The following is a 27,760-nucleotide window of genomic DNA, read 5'->3' as shown; positions in this document are numbered from 1 at the left end:
CAGAGCATCTGAACCAATCAAACACTCACACCCAGTAAAAAGATCTGGGTTTGATCCATCACCGTTCTTTAGCCCACTCTTCCACCCCAGTTCAGACATGGCTATATGCAAATCAGTCTAACCCTGTGCCTCATCGGAACAGTCCAGCCCGAACTGCCAAGCCATGCCTTCCCTGGACCGGAAACAAGCTTCCGAGGACCGGTTTCTGGCATTACAGCCGTCTTCAGCCCGGCTTGCTTGATTCCAGTGGCAAAGTGAGCAAGGGACTCACGTCTGAGCATACCCTGCCACACTTATGGCGGCCAAAGCGGTACAAAAGGGGGTGGTGATGGACAGAGCATCTGAACCAATCAAACACTCACACCCAGTCAAAAGTTCTGGGTTTGATCCATCACTGTTCTTTAGCCCACTCTGCCACCCCAGTTCAGACATGGCTATATGCAAATCAGTCTGACCCTGTGCCTCATGGGAACAGTCCAGCCCGAACTGCCAAGCCATGCCTTCCCTGGACCGGAAACAAGCTTCCGAGGACCAGTTTCTGGCATTACAGCCGTCTTCAGCCCGGCTTGCTTGATTCCAGTGGCAAAGTGAGCAAGGGACTCACGTCTGAGCATACCCTGCCACACTTATGGCGGCCAAAATGGTACAAAAGGGGGTGGTGATGGACAGAGCATCTGAACCAATCAAACACTCACACCCAGTGAAAAGATCTGGGTTTGATCCATCACCGTTCTTTAGCCCACTCTGCCACACCAGTTCAGACATGGCTATATGCAAATCAGTCTGACCTTGTGCCTCATGGGAACAGTCCAGCCCGAACTGCCAAGACATGTCTTCCCTGGACCGGAAACAAGCTTCCGAGGACCGGTTTCTGGCATTACAGCCGTCTTCAGCCCGGCTTGCTTGATTCCAGTGGCAGAGTGAGCAAGGGACTCACGTCTGAGCATACCCTGCCTCACTTATGGCGGCCAAAGCGGTACAAAAGGGGGTGGTGATGGACAGAGCATCTGAACCAATCAAACCCTCACACCCAGTCAAAAGATCTAGGTTTGATCCATCACCGTTCTTTAGCCCACTCTGCCACCCCAGTTCAGACATGGCTATATGCAAATCAGTCTGACCCTGTGCCTCATGGGAACAGTCCAGCCCGAACTGCCAAGCCATGCCTTCCCTGGACCGGAAACAAGCTTCCGAGGATCGGTTTCTGGCATTACAGCCGTCTTCAGCCCGGCTTGCTTGATTCCAGTGGCAAAGTGAGCAAGGGACTCACGTCTGAGCATACCCTGCCACACTTATGGCGGCCAAAACTGTACAAAAGGGGGTGGTGATGGACAGAGCATCTGAACCAATCAAACACTCACACCCAGTCAAAAGATCTGGGTTTGATCCATCACCGTTCTTTAGCCCACTCTGCCACCCCAGTTCAGACATGGCTATATGCAAATCAGTCTAGCCCTGTGCCTCATCGGAACAGTCCAGCCCGAACTGCCAAGCCATGCCTTCCCTGGACCGGAAACAAGCTTCCGAGGACCGGTTTCTGGCATTACAGCCGTCTTCAGCCCGGCTTGCTTGATTCCAGTGGCAAAGTGAGCAAGGGACTCACGTCTGAGCATACCCTGCCACACTTATGGCGGCCAAAGAGGTACAAAAGGTGGTGGTGATGGACAGAGCATCTGAACCAATCAAACACTCACACCCAGTCAAAAGATCAGGGTTTGATCCATCACCGTTCTTTAGCCCACTCTGCCACCCCAGTTCAGACATGGCTATATGCAAATCAGTCTGACCCTGTGCCTCATGGGAACAGTCCAGCCCGAACTGCCAAGCCATGCCTTCCTTGGACCGGAAACAAGCTTCCGAGGACCGGTTTCTGGCATTACAGCCGTCTTCAGCCCGGCTTGCTTGATTCCAGTGGCAAAGTGAGCAAGGGACTCACGTCTGAGCATACCCTGCCACACTTATGGCGGCCAAAGCGGTACAAAAGGGGGTGATGATGGACAGAGCATTTGAACCAATCAAACACTCACACCCAGTCAAAAGTTCTGGGTTTGATCCATCACTGTTCTTTAGCCCACTCTGCCACCCCAGTTCAGACATGGCTATATGCAAATCAGTCTGACCCTGTGCCTCATGGGAACAGTCCAGCCCGAACTGCCAAGCCATGCCTTTCCTGGACCGGAAACAAGCTTCCGAGGACCAGTTTCTGGCATTACAGCCGTCTTCAGCCCGGCTTGCTTGATTCCAGTGGCAAAGTGAGCAAGGGACTCACGTCTGAGCATACCCTGCCACACTTATGGCGGCCAAAATGGTACAAAAGGGGGTGGTGATGGACAGAGCATCTGAACCAATCAAACACTCACACCCAGTCAAAAGATCTGGGTTTGATCCATCACCGTTCTTTAGCCCACTCTGACACCCCAGTTCAGACATGGCTATATGCAAATCAGTCTGACCCTGTGCCTCATGGGAACAGTCCAGCCCGAACTGCCAAGCCATGCCTTCCCTGGACCGGAAACAAGCTTCCGAGGACCAGTTTCTGGCATTACAGCCGTCTTCAGCCCGGCTTGCTTGATTCCAGTGGCAAAGTGAGCAAGGGACTCACGTCTGAGCATACCCTGCCACACTTATGGCGGCCAAAGCGGTACAAAAGGGGGTGGTGATGGACAGAGCATCTGAACCAATCAAACACTCACACCCAGTCAAAAGTTCTGGGTTTGATCCATCACTGTTCTTTAGCCCACTCTGCCACCCCAGTTCAGACATGGCTATATGCAAATCAGTCTGACCCTGTGCCTCATGGGAACAGTCCAGCCCGAACTGCCAAGCCATGCCTTCCCTGGACCGGAAACAAGCTTCCGAGGACCAGTTTCTGGCATTACAGCCGTCTTCAGCCCGGCTTGCTTGATTCCAGTGGCAAAGTGAGCAAGGGACTCACGTCTGAGCATACCCTGCCACACTTATGGCGGCCAAAATGGTACAAAAGGGGGTGGTGATGGACAGAGCATCTGAACCAATCAAACACTCACACCCAGTCAAAAGATCTGGGTTTGATCCATCACCGTTCTTTAGCCCACTCTGACACCCCAGTTCAGACATGGCTATATGCAAATCAGTCTGACCCTGTGCCTCATGGGAACAGTCCAGCCCGAACTGCCAAGCCATGCCTTACCTGGACAGGAAACAAGCTTCCGAGGACCGGTTTCTTGCATTACAGCCGTCTTCAGCCCGGCTTGTTTGATTCCAGTGGCAAAGTGAGCAAGGGACTCACGTCTGAGCATACCCTGCCACACTTATGGCGGCCAAAGCAGTACAAAAGGGGGTGGTGATGGACAGAGCATCTGAACCAAACAAACACTCACACCCAGTCAAAAGATCTGGGTTTGATCCATCACCGTTCTTTAGCCCACTCTGCCACCCCAGTTCAGACATGACTATATGCAAATCAGTCTGACCCTGTGCCTCATGGGAACAGTCCAGCCCGAACTGCCAAGCCATGCCTTCCCTGGACCGGAAACAAGCTTCCGAGGACCGGTTTCTGGCATTACAGCCGTCTTCAGCCCGGCTTGCTTGATTCCAGTGGCAAAGTGAGCAAGGGACTCACGTCTGAGCCTACCCTGCCACACTTATGGCGGCCAAAGCGATACAAAAGGGGGTGGTGATGGACAGAGCATCTGAACCAATCAAACACTCACACCCAGTCAAAAGATCTGGGTTTGATCCATCACCGTTCGTTAGCCCACTCTGCCACACCAGTTCAGACATGGCTATATGCAAATCAGTCTGACCTTGTGCCTCATGGGAACAGTCCAGCCCGAACGGCCAAGCCATGCCTTCCCTGGACCGGAAACAAGCTTCCGAGGACCGGTTTCTGGCATTACAGCCGTCTTCAGCCCGGCTTGCTTGATTCCAGTGGCAAAGTGAGCAAGGGACTCATGTCTGAGCATACCCTGCCACACTTATGGCGGCCAAAGCGGTACAAAAGGGGGTGGTGATGGACAGAGCATCTGAACCAATCAAACACTCACACCCAGTCAAAAGATCTGGGTTTGATCCATCACCGTTCTTTAGCCCACTCTGACACCCCAGTTCAGACATGGCTATATGCAAATCAGTCTGACCCTGTGCCTCATGGGAACAGTCCAGCCCGAACTGCCAAGCCATGCCTTACCTGGACAGGAAACAAGCTTCCGAGGACCGGTTTCTTGCATTACAGCCGTCTTCAGCCCGGCTTGCTTGATTCCAGTGGCAAAGTGAGCAAGGGACTCACGTCTGAGCATACCCTGCCACACTTATGGCGGCCAAAGCAGTACAAAAGGGGGTGGTGATGGACAGAGCATCTGAACCAATCAAACACTCACACCCAGTCAAAAGATCTGGGTTTGATCCATCACCGTTCTTTAGCCCACTCTGCCACCCCAGTTCAGACATGACTATATGCAAATCAGTTTGACCCTGTGCCTCATGGGAACAGTGCAGCCCGAACTGCCAAGCCATGCCTTCCCTGGACCGGAAACAAGCTTCCGAGGACCGGTTTCTGGCATTACAGCCGTCTTCAGCCCGGCTTGCTTGATTCCAGTGGCAAAGTGAGCAAGGGACTCACGTCTGAGTATACCCTGCCACACTTATGGCGGCCAAAGCGGTACAAAAGGGGGTGGTGATGGACAGAGCATCTGAACCAATCAAACACTCACACCCAGTCAAAAGATCTGGGTTTGATCCATCACCGTTCTTTAGCCCACTCTGCCACACCAGTTCAGACATGGCTATATGCAAATCAGTCTGACCTTGTGCCTCATGGGAACAGTCCAGCCCGAACGGCCAAGACATGCCTTCCCTGGACCGGAAACAAGCTTCCGAGGACCGGTTTCTGGCATTACAGCCGTCTTCAGCCCGGCTTGCTTGATTCCAGTGGCAAAGTGAGCAAGGGACTCACGTCTGAGCATACCCTGCCACACTTATGGCGGCCAAAGCGGTACAAAAGGGGGTGGTGATGGACAGAGCCTCTGAACCAATCAAACAATCACACCCAGTCAAAAGATCCGGGTTTGATCCATCACCGTTCTTTAGCCCACTCTGCCACCCCAGTTCAGACATGGCTATATGCAAATCAGTCTGACCCTGTGCCTCATGGGAACAGTCCAGCCCGAACTGCCAAGCCATGCCTTCCCTGGACCGGAAACAAGCTTCCGAGGACCGGTTTCTGGCATTACAGCCGTCTTCAGCCCGGCTTGCTTGATTCCAGTGGCAAAGTGAGCAAGGGACTCACGTCTGAGCATACCCTGCCACACTTATGGCGGCCAAAACTGTACAAAAGGGGGTGGTGATGGACAGAGCATCTGAACCAATCAAACACTCACACCCAGTCAAAAGATCTGGGTTTGATCCATCACCGTTCTTTAGCCCACTCTGCCACCCCAGTTCAGACATGGCTATATGCAAATCAGTCTATCCCTGTGCCTCATCGGAACAGTCCAGCCCGAACTGCCAAGCCATGCCTTCCCTGGACCGGAAACAAGCTTCCGAGGACCGGTTTCTGGCATTACAGCCGTCTTCAGCCCGGCTTGCTTGATTCCAGTGGCAAAGTGAGCAAGGGACTCACGTCTGAGCATACCCTGCCACACTTATGGCGGCCAAAGCGGTACAAAAGGTGGTGGTGATGGACAGAGCATCTGAACCAATCAAACACTCACACCCAGTCAAAAGATCAGGGTTTGATCCATCACCGTTCTTTAGCCCACTCTGCCACCCCAGTTCAGACATGGCTATATGCAAATCAGTCTGACCCTGTGCCTCATGGGAACAGTCCAGCCCGAACTGCCAAGCCATGCCTTCCTTGGACCGGAAACAAGCTTCCGAGGACCGGTTTCTGGCATTACAGCCGTCTTCAGCCCGGCTTGCTTGATTCCAGTGGCAAAGTGAGCAAGGGACTCACGTCTGAGCATACCCTGCCACACTTATGGCGGCCAAAGCGGTACAAAAGGGGGTGGTGATGGACAGAGCATCTGAACCAATCAAACACTCACACCCAGTCAAAAGTTCTGGGTTTGATCCATCACTGTTCTTTAGCCCACTCTGCCACCCCAGTTCAGACATGGCTATATGCAAATCAGTCTGACCATGTGCCTCATGGGAACAGTCCAGCCCGAACTGCCAAGCCATGCCTTCCCTGGACCGGAAACAAGCTTCCGAGGACCAGTTTCTGGCATTACAGCCGTCTTCAGCCCGGCTTGCTTGATTCCAGTGGCAAAGTGAGCAAGGGACTCACGTCTGAGCATACCCTGCCACACTTATGGCGGCCAAAATGGTACAAAAGGGGGTGGTGATGGACAGAGCATCTGAACCAATCAAACACTCACACCCAGTCAAAAGATCTGGGTTTGATCCATCACCGTTCTTTAGCCCACTCTGACACCCCAGTTCAGACATGGCTATATGCAAATCAGTCTGACCCTGTGCCTCATGGGAACAGTCCAGCCCGAACTGCCAAGCCATGCCTTACCTGGACAGGAAACAAGCTTCCGAGGACCGGTTTCTTGCATTACAGCCGTCTTCAGCCCGGCTTGCTTGATTCCAGTGGCAAAGTGAGCAAGGGACTCACGTCTGAGCATACCCTGCCACACTTATGGCGGCTAAAGCGGTACAAAAGGGGGTGGTGATGGACAGAGCATCTGAACCAATCAAACACTCACACCCAGTCAAAAGATCTGGGTTTGATCCATCACCGTTCTTTAGCCCACTCTGCTACCCCAGTTCAGACATGGCTATATGCAAATCAGTCTGACCCTGTGCCTCATGGGAACAGTCCAGCCCGAACTGCCAAGCCATGCCTTCCCTGGACCGGAAACAAGCTTCCGAGGACCGGTTTCTGGCATTACAGCCGTCTTCAGCCCGGCTTGCTTGATTCCAGTGGTAAAGTGAGCAAGGGACTCACGTCTGAGCATACCCTGCCACACTTATGGCGGCCAAAGCGGTACAAAAGGGGGTGGTGATGGACAGGGCATCTGAACCAATCAAACACTCACACCCAGTCAAAAGATCTGGGTTTGATCCATCACCGTTCTTTAGCCCACTCTGCCACCCCAGTTCAGACATGGCTATATGCAAATCAGTCTGATCCTGTGCCTCATGGGAACAGTCCAGCCCAAACTGCCAAGCCATGCCTTCCCTGGACCGGAAACAAGCTTCCGAGGACCGGTTTCTGGCATTTCAGCCGTCTTCAGCCCGGCTTGCTTGATTCCAGTGGCAAAGTGAGCAAGGGACTCACGTCTGAGCATACCCTGCCACACTTATGGCGGCCAAAGCGGTACAAAAGGGGGTGGTGATGGACAGAGCATTTGAACCAATCAAACACTCACACCCAGTCAAAAGATCTGGGTTTGATCCATCACCGTTCTTTAGCCCACTCTGCCACCCCAGTTCAGACATGGCTATATGCAAATCAGTCTGACCCTGTGCCTCATGGAAACAGTCCAGCCCGAACTGCCAAGCCATGCCTTCCCTGGACAAGAAACAAGCTTCCGAGGACCGGTTTCTGGCATTACAGCCGTCTTTAGCCCGGCTTGCTTGATTCCAGTGGCAAAGTGAGCAAGGGACTCATGTCTGAGCATACCCTGCCACACTTATGGCGGCCAAAGCGGTACAAAAGGGGGTGGTGATGGACAGAGCATCTGAACGAATCAAACACTCACACCCAGTCAAAAGTTCTGGGTTTGATCCATCACTGTTCTTTAGCCCACTCTGCCACCCCAGTTCAGACATGGCTATATGCAAATCAGTCTGACCCTGTGCCTCATGGGAACAGTCCAGCCCGAACTGCCAAGCCATGCCTTCCCTGGACCGGAAACAAGCTTCCGAGGACCAGTTTCTGGCATTACAGCCGTCTTCAGCCCGGCTTGCTTGATTCCAGTGGCAAAGTGAGCAAGGGACTCACGTCTGAGCATACCCTGCCACACTTATGGCGGCCAAAATGGTACAAAAGGGGGTGGTGATGGACAGAGCATCTGAACCAATCAAACACTCACACCCAGTCAAAAGATCTGGGTTTGATCCATCACCGTTCTTTAGCCCAATCTGACACCCCAGTTCAGACATGGCTATATGCAAATCAGTCTGACCCTGTGCCTCATGGGAACAGTCCAGCCCGAACTGCCAAGCCATGCCTTACCTGGACAGGAAACAAGCTTCCGAGGACCGGTTTCTTGCATTACATCCGTCTTCAGCCCGGCTTGCTTGATTCCAGTGGCAAAGTGAGCAAGGGACTCACGTCTGAGCATACCCTGCCACACTTATGGCGGCTAAAGCGGTACAAAAGGGGGTGGTGATGGACAGAGCATCTGAACCAATCAAACACTCACACCCAGTCAAAAGATCTGGGTTTGATCCATCACCGTTCTTTAGCCCACTCTGCCACCCCAGTTCAGACATGGCTATATGCAAATCAGTCTGACCCTGTGCCTCATGGAAACAGTCCAGCCCGAACTGCCAAGCCATGCCTTCCCTGGACCGGAAACAAGCTTCCGAGGACCGGTTTCTGGCATTACAGCCGTCTTCAGCCCGGCTTGCTTGATTCCAGTGGTAAAGTGAGCAAGGGACTCACGTCTGAGCATACCCTGCCACACTTATGGTGGCCAAAGCGTTACAAAAGGGGGTGGTGATGGACAGGGCATCTGAACCAATCAAACACTCACACCCAGTCAAAAGATCTGGGTTTGATCCATCACCGTTCTTTAGCCCACTCTGCCACCCCAGTTCAGACATGGCTATATGCAAATCAGTCTGACCCTGTGCCTCATGGGAACAGTCCAGCCCAAACTGCCAAGCCATGCCTTCCCTGGACCGGAAACAAGCTTCCGAGGACCGGTTTCTGGCATTTCAGCCGTCTTCAGCCCGGCTTGCTTGATTCCAGTGGCAAAGTGAGCAAGGGACTCACGTCTGAGCATACCCTGCCACACTTATGGCGGCCAAAGCGGTACAAAAGGGGGTGGTGATGGACAGAGCATTTGAACCAATCAAACACTCACACCCAGTCAAAAGATCTGGGTTTGATCCATCACCGTTCTTTAGCCCACTCTGCCACCTCAGTTCAGACATGGCTATATGCAAATCAGTCTGACCCTGTGCCTCTTGGGAACAGTCCAGCCCGAACTGCCAAGCCATGCCTTCCCTGGACCGGAAACAAGCTTCCGAGGACCGGTTTCTGGCATTACAGCCGTCTTTAGCCCGGCTTGCTTGATTCCAGTGGCAAAGTGAGCAAGGGACTCATGTCTGAGCATACCCTGCCACACTTATGGCGGCCAAAGCGGTACAAAAGGGGGTGGTGATGGACAGAGCATCTGAACCAATCAAACACTCACACCCAGTCAAAAGATCTGGGTTTGATCCATCACCGTTCTTTAGCCCACTCTGCCACCCCAGTTCAGACATGGCTATATGCAAATCAATCTGACCCTGTGCCTCATGGGAACAGTCCAGCCCGAACTGCCAAGCCATGCCTTCCCTGGACCGGAAACAAGCTTCCGAGGACCGGTTTCTGGCATTACAGCCGTCTTCAGCCCGGCTTGCTTGATTCCAGTGACAAAGTGAGCAAGGGACTCACGTCTGCGCATACCCTGCCACACTTATGGCGGCCAAAGCGGTACAAAAGGGGGTGGTGATGGACGGAGGATCTGAACCAATCAAACACTCACACCCAGTCAAAAGATCTGGGTTTGATCCATCACCGTTCTTTAGCCCACTCTGCCACCCCAGTTCAGACATGGCTATATGCAAATCAGTGTGCTCCTGTGCCTCATGAGAACAGTCCAGCCCGAACTGCCAAGCCATGCCTTCCCTGGACCGGAAACAAGCTTCCGAGGACCGGTTTCTGGCATTACAGCCGTCTTCAGCCCGGCTTGCTTGATTCCAGTGGCAAAGTGAGCAAGGGACTCACGTCTGAGCATACCCTGCCACACTTATGGCGGCCAAAGCAGTACAAAAGGGGGTGGTGATGGACAGAGCATCTGAACCAATCAAACAATCACACCCAGTCAAAAGATCTGGGTTTGATCCATCACCGTTCTTTAGCCCACTCTGACACCCCAGTTCAGACATGGCTATATGCAAATCAGTCTGACCCTGTGCCTCATGGGAACAGTCCAGCCCGAACTGCCAAGCCATGCCTTCCCTGGACCGGAAACAAGCTTCCGAGGACCGGTTTCTGGCATTACAGCCGTCTTCAGCCCGGCTTGCTTGATTCCAGTGGCAAAGTGAGCAAGGGACTCACGTCTGAGCATACCCTGCCACACTTATGGCGGCCAAAGCGGTACAAAAGGGGGTGGTGATGGACAGAGCATCTGAACCAATCAAACACTCACACCCAGTCTAAAGATCTGGGTTTGATCCATCACCGTTCTTTAGCCCACTCTGCCACCCCAGTTCAGACATGGCTATATGCAAATCAGTCTGACCCTGTGCCTCATGGGAACAGTCCAGCCCGAACTGCCAAGCCATGCCTTCCCTGGACCGGAAACAAGCTTCCGAGGACCGGTTTCTGGCATTACAGCCGTCTTCAGCCCGGCTTGCTTGATTCCAGTGGCAAAGTAAGCAAGGGACTCACGTCTGAGCATACCCTGCCACACTTATGGCGGCCAAAGCGGTACAAAAGGGGGTGGTGATGGACAGAGCATCTGAACCAATCAAACACTCACACCCAGTCAAAAGATCTGGGTTTGATCCATCACCGTTCTTTAGCCCACTCTGCCACCCCAGTTCAGACATGGCTATATGCAAATCAGTCTGACCCTGTGCCTCATGGGAACAGTCCAGCCCGAACTGCCAAGCCATGCCTTCCCTGGACCGGAAACAAGCTTCCGAGGACCGGTTTCTGGCATTACAGCCGTCTTTAGCCCGGCTTGCTTGATTCCAGTGGCAAAGTGAGCAAGGGACTCACGTCTGAGCATACCCTGCCACACTTATGGCGGCCAAAGCGGTACAAAAGGGGGTGGTGATGGACAGAGCATCTGAACCAATCAAACACTCACACCCAGTCAAAAGATCTGAGTTTGATCCATCACCGTTCTTTAGCCCACTCTGCCACCCCAGTTCAGACATGGCTATATGCAAATCAGTCTGACCCTGTGCCTCATGGGAACAGTCCAGCCCGAACTGCCAAGACATGCCTTCCCTGGACCGGAAACAAGCTTCCAAGGACCGGTTTCTGGCATTACAGCCGTCTTCAGCCCGGCTTGCTTGATTCCAGTGGCAAAGTGAGCAAGAGACTCACGTCTGAGCATACCCTGCCACACTTATGGCGGCCGAAGCTGTACAAAAGGGGTTGGTGATGGACAGAGCATCTGAACCAATCAAACACTCACACCCAGTCAAAAGATCTGGGTTTGATCCATCACCTTTCTTTAGCCCACTCTGCCACCCCAGTTCAGACATGGCTATATGCAAATCAGTCTGACCCTGTGCCTCATGGGAACAGTCCAGCCCGAACTGCCAAAGCATGCCTTCCCTGGACCGGAAACAAGCCTCCGAGGACCGGTTTCTGGCATTACAGCCGTCTTCAGCCCGGCTTGCTTGATTCCAGTGGCAAAGTGAGCAAGGGACTCACATCTGAGCATACCCTGCCACACTTATGGCGGCCAAAGCGGTACAAAAGGGGGTGGTGATGGACAGAGCATCTGAACCAATCAAACACTCACACCCAGTCAAAAGGTCTGGGTTTGATCCATCACCGTTCTTTAGCCCACTCTGCCACCCCAGTTCAGACATGGCTATATGCAAATCAGTCTGACCCTGTGCCTCATGGGAAGAGTCCAGCCCGCACTGCCAAGCCATGCCTTCCCTGGACCGGAAACAAGCTTCCGAGGACCGGTTTCTGGCATTACAGCCGTCTTCAGCCCGGCTTGCTTGATTCCAGTGGCAAAGTGAGCAAGGGACTCACGTCTGAGAATACCCTGCCACACTTATGGCAGCCAAAGCGGTACAAAAGGGCGTGATGATAGACAGAGCATCTGTACCAATCAAACACTCACACCCAGTCAAAAGATCTGGGTTTGATCCATCACCGTTCTTTAGCCCACTCTGCCACCCCAGTTCAGACATAGCTATATGCAAATCAGTCTGACTCTGTGCCTCATGGAAACAGTCCAGCCCGAACTGCCAAGCCATGCCTTCCCTGGACCGGAAACAAGCTTCCGAGGACCGGTTTCTGGCATTACAGCCGTCTTCAGTCCGGCTTGCTTGATTCCAGTGGCAAAGTGAGCAAGGGACTCACGTCTGCGCATACCCTGCCACACTTATGGCGGCCAAAGCGGTACAAAAGGGGGTGGTGATGGACGGAGCATCTGAACCAATCAAACACTCACACCCAGTCAAAAGATCTGGGTTTGATCCATCACCGTTCTTTAGCCCACTCTGCCACCCCAGTTCAGACATGGCTATATGCAAATCAGTCTGACCCTGTGCCTCATGGGAACATTCCAGCCCGAACTGCCAAGCCATGCATTCCCTGGACCGGAAACAAGCTTCCGAGGACCGGTTTCTGGCATTACAGCCGTCTTCAGCCCGGCTTGCTTAATTCCAGTGGCAAAGTGAGCAAGGGACTCACGTCTGCGCATACCCTGCCACACTTATGGCGGCCAAAGCGGTACAAATGGGGGTGGTGATGGACGGAGCATCTGAACCAATCAAACACTCACACCCAGTCAAAAGATCTGAGTTTGATCCATCACCGTTCTTTAGCCCACTCTGCCACCCCAGTTCAGACATGGCTATATGCAAATCAGTCTGACCCTGTGCCTCATGGGAACAGTCCAGCCCGAACTGCCAAACCATGCCTTTCCTTGACCGGAAACAAGCTTCCGAGGACCGGTTTCTGGCATTACAGCCGTCTTCAGCCCGGCTTGCTTGATTCCAGTGGCAAAGTGAGCAAGGGACTCACGTCTGAGCATACCCTGCCACACTTATGGCGGCCAAAGCGGTACAAAAGGGGTTGGTGATGGACAGAGCATCTGAACCAATCAAACACTCACACCCAGTCAAAAGATCTGGGTTTGATCCATCACCGTTCTTTAGACCACTCTGCCACCCCAGTTCAGACATGGCTATATGCAAATCAGTCTGACCCTGTGCCTCATGGGAACAGTCCAGCCCGAACTGCCAAGCCAAGCCATGCCTTCCCTGGACCGGAAACAAGCTTCTGAGGACCGGTTTCTGGCATTACAGCCGTCTTCAGCCCGGCTTGCTTGATTCCAGTGGCAAAGTAAGCAAGGGACTCACGCCTGAGCATACCCTGCCACACTTATGGCGGCCAAAGCGGTAAAAAAGGGGGTGGTGATGAACGATGGATTTAGGCCCAGATCCTTGTCCTGGGTGAATGTATGACATTGTTCTACATTCTGTCCATCAACTGTGTTTTTTGCAATTTTCACCCCGAGTGGGCAGGGTGTGCTCAGACGTGAGTCCCAGGCTCTCCACACCACTGGAGTCAAGCTATCCAGGCTGATAGCCAGAAACCGGTCCTTGGATGCTTGATTACGGTCTGGGAAAGACATGGCTTGGTAGTTCGGACTGGACTGTTCCCATGAGGCAGAGGGTCAGAGCTGATTTGTATATAGCCAGTGTCTAACCCAGGGTGGTGTGGAGTGCAAAAAAATGATGGATTTAGGCCCAGATCCTTGTACTGGGGTGAATGTATGACATTGTTCTACATTCTGTCCATCAACTGTGTTTTTTGCAATTTTCACCCCGAGTGGGCTGGGTATGCTCAGACGTGAGTCCCAGGCTCTCCACACCACTGAAGTCAAGCTATCCAGGCTGAATGAAGGCTGATAGCCAGAAACCGGTCCTTGGATGCTTGATTCCGATCAGGGAAAGACATGGCTTGGTAGTTCGGACTGGACTGTTCCCATGAGGCACAGGGTCAGAGCTGATTTGCATATAGCCAGTGTCTAACCCAGGGTGGTGTGGAGTGCAAAAAAACGATGGATTTAGGCCCAGATCCTTGTACTAGGGTGAATGTATGACATTGTTCTACATTCTGTCCATCAACTGTGTTTTTTGCAATTTTCACCCCGAGTGGGCTGGGTATGCTCAGACGTGAGTCCCAGGCTCTCCACACCACTGGAGTCAAGCTATCCAGGCTGAATGAAGGCTGATAGCCAGAAACCGGTCCTTGGATGCTTGATTCCGGTCTGGGAAAGACATGGCTTGGTAGTTCGGACTGGACTGTTCCCATGAGGCACAGGGTCAGAGCTGATTTGCATATAGCCAGTGTCTAACCCAGGGTGGTGTGGAGTGCAAAAAAACGATGGATTTAGGCCCAGATCCTTGTCCTGGGTGAATGTATGACATTGTTCTACATTCTGTCCATCAACTGTGTTTTTTGCAATTTTCACCCCGAGTGGGCTGGGTATGCTCAGACGTGAGTCCCAGGTTCTCCACACCACTGGAGTCAAGCTATCCAGGCTGAATGAAGGCTGATAGCTAGAAACCGGTCCTTGGATGCTTGATTCCGGTCTGGGAAAGACATGGCTTGGTAGTTCGGACTGGACTGTTCCCATGAGGCACAGGGTCATAGCTGATTTGCATATAGCCAGTGTCTAACCCAGGGTGGTGTGGAGTGCACAAAAATGATGGATTTAGGCCCAGATCCTTGTACTGGAGTGAATGTATGACATTGTTCTACATTCTGTCCATCAACTGTGTTTTTTGCAATTTTCACCCGAGTGGGCTGGGTATGCTCAGACGTGAGTCCCAGGCTCTCCACACCACTAGAGTCAAGCTATCCAGGCTGAATGAAGGCTGATAGCCAGAAACCGGTCCTTGGATGCTTGATTCTGGTCTGGGAAAGACATGGCTTGGTAGTTCGGACTGGACTGTTCCCATGAGGCATAGGGTCAGAGCTGATTTGCATATAGCCGGTGTCTAACCCAGGGTGGTGTGGAGTGCAAAAAACGATGGATTTAGGCCCAGATCCTTGTACTGGGGTGAATGTATGACATTGTTCTACATTCTGTCCATCAACTGTGTTTTTTTGCAATTTTCACCCCGAGTGGACTGGGTATGCTCAGATGTGAGTCCCAGGCTCTCCATACCACTGGAGTCAAGCTATCCAGGCTGAATGAAGGCTGATAGCCAGAAACCGGTCCTTGGATGCTTGATTCCGGTCTGGGAAAGACAAGGCTTGGTAGTTCGGACTGGACTGTTCCCATGAGGCACAGGGTCAGAGCTGATTTGCATATAGCCAGTGTCTAACCCAGGGTGGTGTGGGGTGCAAAAAAACGATGGATTTAGGCCCAGATCCTTGTACTGGGGTGAATGTATGACATTGTTCTACATTCTGTCCATCAACTGTGTTTTTTGCAATTTTCACCCCGAGTGGGCTGGGTATGCTCAGACGTGAGTCCCAGGCTCTCCACACCCCTGGAGTCAAGCTATCCAGGCTGAATGAAGGCTGATAGCCAGAAACCGGTCCTTGGATGCTTGATTCCGGTCTGGGAAAGACATGGCTTGGTAGTTCGGACTGGACTGTTCCCATGAGGCACAGGGTCAGAACTGATTTGCATATAGCCAGTGTCTAACCCAGGGTGGTGTGGAGTGCAAAAAAACGATGGATTTAGGCCCAGATCCTTGTACTGGGGTGAATGTATGACATTGTTCTACATTCTGTCCGTCAACTGTGGTTTTTGCAATTTTCACCCCGAGTGGGCTGGGTATGCTCAGACGTGAGTCCCAGGCTCTCCACACCACTGGAGTCAAGCTATTCAGGCTGAATGAAGGCTGATAGCCAGAAACCGGTCCTTGGATGCTTGATTCCTGTCTGGGAAAGACATGGCTTGGTAGTTCGTACTGGACTGTTCCCATGAGGCACAGGGTCAGAGCTGATTTGCATATAGCCAGTGTCTAACCCAGGGTGGTGTGGAGTGCAAAAAAACGATGGATTTAGGCCCAGATCCTTGTACTGGGGTGAATGTATGACATTGTTCTACATTCTGTCCATCAACTGTGTTTTTTGCAATTTTCACCCCGAGTGGGCTGGGTATGCTCAGACGTGAGTCTCAGGCTCTCCACACCACTGAAGTCAAGCTATCCAGGCTGAATGAAGGCTGATAGCCAGAAACCGGTCCTTGGACGCTTGATTCCGGTCTGGGAAAGACATGGCTTGGTAGTTCGGACTGGACTGCTCCCATGAGGCACAGGGTCAGAGCTGATTTGCATATAGCCAGTGTCTAACGCAGGGTGGTGTGGAGTGCAAAAAAACGATGGATTTAGGCCCAGATCCTTGTACTGGGGTGAATGTATGACATTGTTCTACATTCTGTCCATCAACTGTGTTTTTTGCAATTTTCACCCCGAGTGGGCAGGGTGTGCTCAGACGTGAGTCCCAGGCTCTCCACACCACTGGAGTCAAGCTATCCAGGCTGATAGCCAGAAACCGGTCCTTGGATGCTTGATTACGGTCTGGGAAAGACATGGCTTGGTAGTTCGGACTGGACTGTTCCCATGAGGCACAGGGTCAGAGCTGATTTGCATATAGCCAGTGTCTAACCCAGGGTGGTGTGGAGTGCAAAAAAATGATGGATTTAGGCCCAGATCCTTGTACTGGGGTGAATGTATGACATTGTTCTACATTCTGTCCATCAACTGTGTTTTTTGCAATTTTCACCCCGAGTGGGCTGGGTATGCTCAGACGTGAGTCCCAGGCTCTCCACACCACTGAAGTCAAGCTATCCAGGCTGAATGAAGGCTGATAGCCAGAAACCGGTCCTTGGATGCTTGATTCCGGTCTGGGAAAGACATGGCTTGGTAGTTCGGACTGGACTGTTCCCATGAGGCACAGGGTCAGAGCTGATTTGCATATAGCCAGTGTCTAACCCAGGGTGGTGTGGAGTGCAAAAAAACGATGGATTTAGGCCCAGATCCTTGTACTGGGGTGAATGTATGACATTGTTCTACATTCTGTCCATCAACTGTGTTTTTTGCAATTTTCACCCCGAGTGGGCTGGGTATGCTTAGACGTGAGTCCCAGGCTCTCCACACCACTGGAGTCAAGCTATCCAGGCTGAATGAAGGCTGATAGCCAGAAACCGGTCCTTGGATGCTTGATTCCGGTCTGGGAAAGACATGGCTTGGTAGTTCGGACTGGACTGTTCCCATGAGGCACAGGGTCAGAGCGGATTTGCATATAGCCAGTGTCTAACCCAGGGTGGTGTGGAGTGCAAACAAACGATGGATTTAGGCCCAGATCCTTGTACTGGGGTGAATGTATGACATTGTTCTACATTCTGTCCATCAACTGTGTTTTTTGCAATTTTCACCCCGAGTGGGCTGGGTATGCTCAGACGTGAGTCCCAGGCTCTCCACACCACTGGAGTCAAGCTATCCAGGCTGAATGAAGGCTGATAGCCAGAAACCGGTCCTTGGATGCTTGATTCCGGTCTGGGAAAGACATGGCTTGGTAGTTCGGACTGGACTGTTCCCATGAGGCACAGGGTCAGAGCTGATTTGCATATAGCCAGTGTCTAACCCAGGGTGGTGTGGAGTGCAAAAAAACGATGGATTTAGGCCCAGATCCTTGTACTGGGGTGAATGTATGACATTGTTCTACATTCTGTCCATCAACTGTGTTTTTTGCAATTTTCACCCCGAGTGGGCTGGGTATGCTTAGACGTGAGTCCCAGGCTCTCCACACCACTGGAGTCAAGCTATCCAGGCTGAATGAAGGCTGATAGCCAGAAACCGGTCCTTGGATGCTTGATTCCGGTCTGGGAAAGACATGGCTTGGTAGTTCGGACTGGACTGTTCCCATGAGGCACAGGGTCAGAGCTGATTTGCATATAGCCAGTGTCTAACCCAGGTTGGTGTGGAGTGCAAACAAACGATGGATTTAGGCCCAGATCCTTGTACTGGGGTGAATGTATGACATTGTTCTACATTCTGTCCATCAACTGTGTTTTTTGCAATTTTCACCCCGAGTGGGCTGGGTATGCTTAGACGTGAGTCCCAGGCTCTCCACACCACTGGAGTCAAGCTATCCAGGCTGAATGAAGGCTGATAGCCAGAAACCGGTCCTTGGATGCTTGATTCCGGTCTGGGAAAGACATGGCTTGGTAGTTCGGACTGGACTGTTCCCATGAGGCACAGGGTCAGAGCGGATTTGCATATAGCCAGTGTCTAACCCAGGGTGGTGTGGAGTGCAAACAAACGATGGATTTAGGCCCAGATCCTTGTACTGGGGTGAATGTATGACATTGTTCTACATTCTGTCCATCAACTGTGTTTTTTGCAATTTTCACCCCGAGTGGGCTGGGTATGCTCAGACGTGAGTCCCAGGCTCTCCACACCACTGGAGTCAAGCTATCCAGGCTGAATGAAGGCTGATAGCCAGAAACCGGTCCTTGGATGCTTGATTCCGGTCTGGGAAAGACATGGCTTGGTAGTTCGGACTGGACTGTTCCCATGAGGCACAGGGTCAGAGCTGATTTGCATATAGCCAGTGTCTAACCCAGGGTGGTGTGGAGTGCAAAAAAACGATGGATTTAGGCCCAGATCCTTGTACTGGGGTGAATGTATGACATTGTTCTACATTCTGTCCATCAACTGTGTTTTTTGCAATTTTCACCCCGAGTGGGCTGGGTATGCTTAGACGTGAGTCCCAGGCTCTCCACACCACTGGAGTCAAGCTATCCAGGCTGAATGAAGGCTGATAGCCAGAAACCGGTCCTTGGATGCTTGATTCCGGTCTGGGAAAGACATGGCTTGGTAGTTCGGACTGGACTGTTCCCATGAGGCACAGGGTCAGAGCTGATTTGCATATAGCCAGTGTCTAACCCAGGTTGGTGTGGAGTGCAAACAAACGATGGATTTAGGCCCAGATCCTTGTACTGGGGTGAATGTATGACATTGTTCTACATTCTGTCCATCAACTGTGTTTTTTGCAATTTTCACCCCGAGTGGGCTGGGTATGCTCAGACGTGAGTCCCAGGCTCTCCACACCACTGGAGTCAAGCTATCCAGGCTGAATGAAGGCTGATAGCCAGAAACCGGTCCTTGGATACTTGATTCCGGTCTGGGAAAGACATGGCTTGGTAGTTCGGACTGGACTGTGCCCATGAGGCACAGGGTCAGAGCTGATTTGCATATAGCCAGTGTCTAGCCCAGGGTGGTGTGGAGTGCAAAAAAACGATGGATTTAGGCCCAGATCCTTGTACTGGGGTGAATGTATGACATTGTTCTACATTCTGTCCATCAACTGTGTTTTTTGCAATTTTCACTCCAAGTGGGCTGGGTATGCTCAGACGTGAGTCCCAGGCTCTCCACACCACTGGAGTCAAGCTATCCAGGCTGAATGAAGGCTGATAGCCAGAAACCGGTCCTTGGATGCTTGATTCCGGTCTGGGAAAGTTATGGCTTGGTAGTTCGGCTGGACTGTTCCCATGAGGCACAGGGTCAGAGCTGATTTGCATATAGCCAGTGTCTAACCCAGGGTGGTGTGGAGTGCAAAAAAACGATGTATTTAGGCCCAGATCCTTGTACTGGGGTGAATGTATGACATTGTTCTACATTCTGTCCATCAACTGTGTTTTTTGCAATTTTCAACCCGAGTGGGCTGGGTATGCTCAGACGTGAGTCCCAGGCTCTCCACACCACTGGAGTCAAGCTATCCAGGCTGAATGAAGGCTGATAGCCAGAAACCGGTTCTTGGATGCTTGATTCCGGTCTGGGAAAGACATGGCTTGGTAGTTCGGACTGGACTGTTCCCATGAGGCACAGGGTCAGAGCTGATTTGCATATAGCCAGTGTCTAACCCAGGGTGGTGTGGAGTGCAAAAAACGATGTATTTAGGCCCAGATCCTTGTGCTGGGGTGAATGTATGACATTGTTCTACATTCTGTCCATCAACTGTGTTTTTTGCAATTTTCACCCCGAGTGGGCTGAGTATGCTCAGACGTGAGTCCCAGGCTCTCCACACCACTGGAGTCAAGCTATCCAGGCTGAATGAAGGCTGATAGCCAGAAACCGGTCCTTGGATGCTTGATTCCGGTCTGGGAAAGACATGGCTTGGTAGTTCGGACTGGACTGTTCCCATGAGGCACAGGGTCAGAGCTGATTTGCATATAGCCAGTGTCTAACCCAGGGTGGAGTGGAGTGCAAAAAAGATGGATTTAGGCCCAGATCCTTGTACTGGGGTGAATGTATGACATTGTTCTACATTCTGTACATCAACTGTGTTTTTTGCAATTTTCACCCCGAGTGGGCTGGGTATGCTCAGACATGAGTGCCAAGCTCTCCACACCACTGGAGTCAAGCTATCCAGGCTGAATGAAGGCTGATAGCCAGAAACCGGTCCTTGGATGCTTGATTCTGGTCTGGGAAAGACATGGCTTGGTAGTTCGGCTGGACTGTTCCCATGAGGCACAGGGTCAGAGCTGATTTGCATATAGCCAGTGTCTAACCCAGGGTGGTGTGGAGTGCAAAAAAACGATGGATTTAGGCCCTGATCCTTGTACTGGGGTGAATGTATGACATTGTTCTACATTCTGTCCATCAACTGTGTTTTTTGCAATTTTCACCCCGAGTGGGCTGGGTATGCTCAGACGTGAGTCCCAGGCTCTCCACACCACTGGAGTCAAGCTATCCAGGCTGAATGAAGGCTGATAGCCAGAAACCGGTCCTTGGATGCTTGATTCCGGTCTGGGAAAGACATGGCTTGGTAGTTCGGACTGGACTGTTCCCATGAGGCACAGGGTCAGAGCTGATTTGCATATAGCCAGTGTCTAACCCAGGGTGGTGTGGAGTGCAAAAAAACGATGGATTTAGGCCCAGATCCTTGTACTGGGGTGAATGTATGACATTGTTCTACATTCTGTCCATCAACTGTGTTTTTTGCAATTTTCACCCCGAGTGGGCTGGGTATGCTCAGACGTGAGTCCCAGGCTCTCCACACCACTGGAGTCAAGCTATCCAGGCTGAATGAAGGCTGATAGCCAGAAACCGGTCCTTGGATGCTTGATTCCGGTCTGGGAAAGACATGGCTTGGTAGTTCGGACTGGACTGTTCCCATGAGGCACAGGGTCAGAGCTGATTTGCATATAGCCAGTGTCTAACCCAGGGTGGTGTGGAGTGCAAAAAAACGATGGATTTAGGCCCAGATCCTTGTCCTGGGGTGAATGTATGACATTGTTCTACATTCTGTCCATCAACTGTGTTTTTTGCAATTTTCACTCCAAGTGGGCTGGGTATGCTCAGACGTGAGTCCCAGGCTCTCCACACCACTGGAGTCAAGCTATCCAGGCTGAATGAAGGCTGATAGCCAGAAACCGGTCCTTGGATGCTTGATTCCGGTCTGGGAAAGACATGGCTTGGTAGTTCGGCTGGACTGTTCCCATGAGGCACAGGGTCAGAGCTGATTTGCATATAGCCAGTGTCTAACCCAGGGTGGTGTGGAGTGCAAAAAAACGATGGATTTAGGCCCTGATCCTTGTACTGGGGTGAATGTATGACATTGTTCTACATTCTGTCCATCAACTGTGTTTTTTGCAATTTTCACCCCGAGTGGGCTGGGTATGCTCAGACGTGAGTCCCAGGCTCTCCACACCACTGGAGTCAAGCTATCCAGGCTGAATGAAGGCTGATAGCCAGAAACCAGTACTTGGATGCTTGATTCCGGTCTGGGAAAGACATGGCTTGGTAGTTCGAACTGGACTGTTCCCATGAGGCACAGGGTCAGAGCTGATTTGCATATAGCCAGTGTCTAACCCAGGGTGGTGTGGAGTGCAAAAAACGATGTATTTAGGCCCAGATCCTTGTGCTGGGGTGAATGTATGACATTGTTCTACATTCTGTCCATCAACTGTGTTTTTTGCAATTTTCACCCCGAGTGGGCTGGGTATGCTCAGACGTGAGTCCCAGGCTCTCCACACCACTGGAGTCAAGCTATCCAGGCTGAATGAAGGCTGATAGCCAGAAACCGGTCCTTGGATGCTTGATTCCGGTCTGGGAAAGACATGGCTTGGTAGTTCGGACTGGACTGTTCCCATGAGGCACAGGGTCAGAGCTGATTTGCATATAGCCAGTGTCTAACCCAGGATGGAGTGGAGTGCAAAAAAAGATGGCTTTAGGCCCAGATCCTTGTACTGGGGTGAATGTATGACATTGTTCTACATTCTGTACATCAACTGTGTTTTTTGCAATTTTCACCCCGAGTGGGCTAGGTATGCTCAGACATGAGTGCCAAGCTCTCCACACCACTGGAGTCAAGCTATCCAGGCTGAATGAAGGCTGATAGCCAGAAACCGGTCCTTGGATGCTTGATTCCGGTCTGGGAAAGACATGGCTTGGTAGTTCGGACTGGACTGTTCCCATGAGGCACAGGGTCAGAGCTGATTTGCATATAGCCAGTGTCTAACCCAGGGTGGTGTGGAGTGCAAAAAAACGATGGATTTAGGCCCAGATCCTTGTACTGAGGTGAATGTATGACATTGTTCTACATTCTGTCCATCAACTGTGTTTTTTGCAATTTTCACTCCAAGTGGGCTGGGTATGCTCAGACGTGAGTCCCAGGCTCTCCACACCACTGGAGTCAAGCTATCCAGGCTGAATGAAGGCTGATAGCCAGAAACCGGTCCTTGGATGCTTGATTCCGGTCTGGGAAAGACATGGCTTGGTAGTTCGGCTGGACTGTTCCCATGAGGCACAGGGTCAGAGCTGATTTGCATATACCCAGGGTGGTGTGGAGTGCAAAAAAACGATGGATTTAGGCCCAGATCCTTGTACTGGGGTGAATGTATGACATTGTTCTACATTCTGTCCATCAACTGTGTTTTTTGCAATTTTCACCCCGAGTGGGCTGGGTATGCTCAGACGTGAGTCCCAGGCTCTCCACACCACTGGAGTCAAGCTATCCAGGCTGAATGAAGGCTGATAGCCAGAAACCAGTACTTGGATGCTTGATTCCGGTCTGGGAAAGACATGGCTTGGTAGTTCGAACTGGACTGTTCCCATGAGGCACAGGGTCAGAGCTGATTTGCATATAGCCAGTGTCTAACCCAGGGTGGTGTGGAGTGCAAAAAACGATGTATTTAGGCCCAGATCCTTGTGCTGGGGTGAATGTATGACATTGTTCTACATTCTGTCCATCAACTGTGTTTTTTGCAATTTTCACCCGAGTGGGCTGGGTATGCTCAGACGTGAGTCCCAGGCTCTCCACACCACTGGAGTCAAGCTTTCCAGGCTGAATAAAGGCTGATAGCCAGAAACCGGTCCTTGGATGCTTGATTCCGGTCTGGGAAAGACATGGCTTGGTAGTTCGGACTGGACTGTTCCCATGAGGCACAGGGTCAGAGCTGATTTGCATATAGCCAGTGTCTAACCCAGGGTGGAGTGGAGTGCAAAAAAAGATGGCTTTAGGCCCAGATCCTTGTACTGGGGTGAATGTATGACATTGTTCTACATTCTGTACATCAACTGTGTTTTTTGCAATTTTCACCCCGAGTGGGCTAGGTATGCTCAGACATGAGTGCCAAGCTCTCCACACCACTGGAGTCAAGCTATCCAGGCTGAATGAAGGCTGATAGCCAGAAACCGGTCCTTGGATGCTTGATTCCGGTCTGGGAAAGACATGGCTTGGTAGTTCGGCTGGACTGTTCCCATGAGGCACAGGGTCAGAGCTGATTTGCATATAGCCAGTGTCTAACCCAGGGTGGTGTGGAGTGCAAAAAAACGATGGATTTAGGCCCAGATCCTTGTACTGGGGTGAATGTATGACATTGTTCTACATTCTGTCCATCAACTGTGTTTTTTGCAATTTTCACCCCGAGTGGGCTGGGTATGCTCAGACGTGAGTCCCAGGCTCTCCACACCACTTGAGTCAAGCTATCCAGGCTGAATGAAGGCTGATAGCCAGAAACCGGTTCTTGGATGCTTGATTCCGGTCTGGGAAAGACATGGCTTGGTAGTTCGGACTGGACTGTTCCCATGAGGCACAGGGTCAGAGCTGATTTGCATATAGCCAGTGTCTAACCCAGGGTGGTGTGGAGTGCAAAAAAACGATGGATTTAGGCCCAGATCCTTGTGCTGGGGTGAATGTATGACGTTGTTCTACATTGTGTCCATCAACTGTGTTTTTTGCAATTTTCACCCCGAGTGGGCTGGGTATGCTCAGACGTGAGTCCCAGGCTCTCCACACCACTGGAGTCAAGCTATCCAGGCTGAATGAAGGCTGATAGCCAGAAACCGGTCCTTGGATGCTTGATTCCAGTCTGGGAAAGACATGGCTTGGTAGTTCGGACTGGACTGTTCCCATGAGGCACAGGGTCAGAGCTGATTTGCATATAGCCAGTGTCTAACCCAGGGTGGTGTGGAGTGCAAAAAAAGATTGATTTAGGCCCAGATCCTTGTACTGGGGTGAATGTATGACATTGTTCTACATTCTGTCCATCAACTGTGTTTTTTGCAATTTTCACCCCGAGTGGGCTGGGTATGCTCAGACGTGAGTCCCAGGCTCTCTACACCACTGGAGTCAAGCTATCCAGGCTGAATGAAGGCTGATAGCCAGAAACCGGTCCTTGGATGCTTGATTCCGGTCTTGGAAAAACATGGCTTGGTAGTTCGGACTGGACTGTTCCCATGAGGCACAGGGTCAGAGCTGATTTGCATATAGCCAGTGTCTAACCCAGGGTGGTGTGGAGTGCAAAAAAACGATGGATTTAGGCCCAGATCCTTGTACTGGGGTGAATGTATGACATTGTTCTACATTCTGTCCATCAACTGTGTTTTTTGCAATTTTCACCCGAGTGGGCTGGGTATGCTCAGACGTGAGTCCCAGGCTCTCCACACCACTGGAGTCAAGCTTTCCAGGCTGAATAAAGGCTGATAGCCAGAAACCGGTCCTTGGATGCTTGATTCCGGTCTGGGAAAGACATGGCTTGGTAGTTCGGACTGGACTGTTCCCATGAGGTACAGGGTCAGAGCTGATTTGCATATAGCCAGTGTCTAACCCAGGGTGTTGTGGAGTGCAAAAAAACGATGGATTTAGGCCCAGATCCTTGTACTGGGGTGAATGTATGACATTGTTCTACATTCTGTCCATCAACTGTGTTTTTTGCAATTTTCACCCCAAGTGGGCTGGGTATGCTCAGACGTGAGTCCCAGGCTCTCCACACCACTGGAGTCAAGCTATCCAGGCTGAATGAAGGCTGATAGCCAGAAACCAGTCCTTGGATGCTTGATTCCGGTCTGGGAAAGACATGGCTTGGTAGTTCGGACTGGACTGTTCCCATGAGGCACAGGGTCAGAGCTGATTTGCATATAGCCAGTGTCTAACACAGGGTGGTGTGGAGTGCAAAAAACGATGGATTTAGGCCCAGATCCTTGTACTGGGGTGAATGTATGACATTGTTCTACATTCTGTCCATCAACTGTGTTTTTTGCAATTTTCACCCCGAGTGGGCTGGGTATGCTCAGACGTGAGTCCCAGGCTCTCCACACCACTGGAGTCAAGCTATCCAGGCTGAATGAAGGCTGATAGCCAGAAACCGGTCCTTGGATGCTTGATTCCGGTCTGGGAAAGACATGGCTTGGTAGTTCGGACTGGACTGTTCCCATGAGGCACAGGGTCAGAGCTGATTTGCATATAGCCAGTGTCTAACCCAGGGTGGAGTGGATTGCAAAAAAAGATGGATTTAGGCCCAGATCCTTGAACTGGGGTGAATGTATGACATTGTTCTACATTCTGTACATCAACTGTGTTTTTTGCAATTTTCACCCCGAGTGGGCTGGGTATGCTCAGACATGAGTGCCAAGCTCTCCACACCACTGGAGTCAAGCTATCCAGGCTGAATGAAGGCTGATAGCCAGAAACCGGTCCTTGGATGCTTGATTCCTGTCTGGGAAAGACATGGCTTGGTGGTTCGGACTGGACTGTTCCCATGAGGCACAGGGTCAGAGCTGATTTTCATATAGCCAGTGTCTAACCCAGGGTGGTGTGGAGTGCAAAAAACGATGGATTTATTCCCAGATCCTTGTACTGGGGTGAATGTATGACATTGTTCTACATTCTGTCCATCAACTGTGTTTTTTGCAATTTTCACCCCGAGTGGGCTGGATATGCTCAGACGTGAGTCCCAGGCTCTCCACACCACTGGAGTCAGGCTATCCAGGCTGAATGAAGGCTGATAGCCAGAAACCGGTCCTTGGATGCTTGATTCCGGTCTGGGAAAGACATGGCTTGGTAGTTCGGACTGGACTGTTCCCATGAGGCACAGGGTCAGAGCTGATTTGCATATAGCCAGTGTCTAACCCAGGGTGGAGTGGAGTGCAAAAAAAGATGGATTTAGGCCCAGATCCTTGTACTGGGGTGAATGTATGACATTGTTCTACATTCTGTACATCATCTGTGTTTTTTGCAATTTTCACCCCGAGTGGGCTGGGTATGCTCAGACATGAGTGCCAAGCTCTCCACACCACTGGAGTCAAGCTATCCAGGCTGAATGAAGGCTGATAGCCAGAAACCGGTCCTTGGATGCTTGATTCCGGTCTGGGAAAGACATGGCTTGGTAGTTCGGACTGGACTGTTCCCATGAGGCACAGGGTCAGAGCTGATTTTCATATAGCCAGTGTCTAACCCAGGGTGGTGTGGAGTGCAAAAAAACGATGGATTTATTCCCAGATCCTTGTACTAGGGTGAATGTATGACATTGTTCTACATTCTGTCCATCAACTGTGTTTTTTGCAATTTTCACCCCGAGTGGGCTGGTTATGCTCAGACATGAGTCCCAGGCTCTCCACACCACTGGAGTCAAGCTATCCAGGCTGAATGAAGGCTGATAGCCAGAAACCGGTCCTTGGATGCTTGATTCCGGTCTGGGAAAGACATGGCTTGGTAGTTCGGCTGGACTGTTCCCATGAGGCACAGGGTCAGAGCTGATTTGCATATAGCCAGTGTCTAACCCAGGGTGGTGTGGAGTGCAAAAAAACGATGGATTTAGGCCCAGATCCTTGTACTGGGGTGAATGTATGACATTGTTCTACATTCTGTCCATCAACTGTGTTTTTTGCAACTTTCACCCCGAGTGGGCTGGGTATGCTCAGACGTGAGTCCCAGGCTCTCCACACCACTGGAGTCAAGCTATCCAGGCTGAATGAAGGCTGATAGCCAGAAACCGGTTCTTGGATGCTTGATTCCGGTCTGGGAAAGATATGGCTTGGTAGTTCGGACTGGACTGTTCCCATGAGGCACAGGGTCAGAGCTGATTTGCATATAGCCAGTGTCTAACCCAGGGTGGTGTGGAGTGCAAAAAAACGATGGATTTAGGCCCAGATCCTTGTACTGGGTTGAATGTATGACATTGTTCTACATTCTGTCCATCAACTGTGTTTTTTGCAATTTTCACCCCGAGTGGGCTGGGTATGCTCAGACGTGAGTCCCAGGCTCTCCACACCACTGGAGTCAAGCTACCCAGGCTGAATGAAGGCTGATAGCCAGAAACCCGTCCTTGGATGCTTGATTCCGGTCTGGGAAAGACATGGCTTGGTAGTTCGGACTGGACTGTTTCCATGAGGCACAGGGTCAGAGCTGATTTGCATATAGCCAGTGTCTAACACAGGGTGGTGTGGAGTACAAAAAACGATGGATTTAGGCCCAGATCCTTGTACTGGGGTGAATGTATGACATTGTTCTACATTCTGTCCATCAACTGTGTTTTTTGCAATTTTCACCCCGAGTGGGCTGGGTATGCTCAGACGTGAGTCCCAGGCTCTCCACACCACTGGAGTC

The sequence above is a fragment of the Lissotriton helveticus genome, chromosome 7 (assembly GCF_964261635.1).
Source record: "Lissotriton helveticus chromosome 7, aLisHel1.1, whole genome shotgun sequence".
NCBI classification, from domain to species: Eukaryota; Metazoa; Chordata; class Amphibia; order Caudata; family Salamandridae; genus Lissotriton; species Lissotriton helveticus.
The sequence above is the reverse complement of the archived record's forward strand: the minus strand, read 5'-3'. Positions refer to the sequence as shown.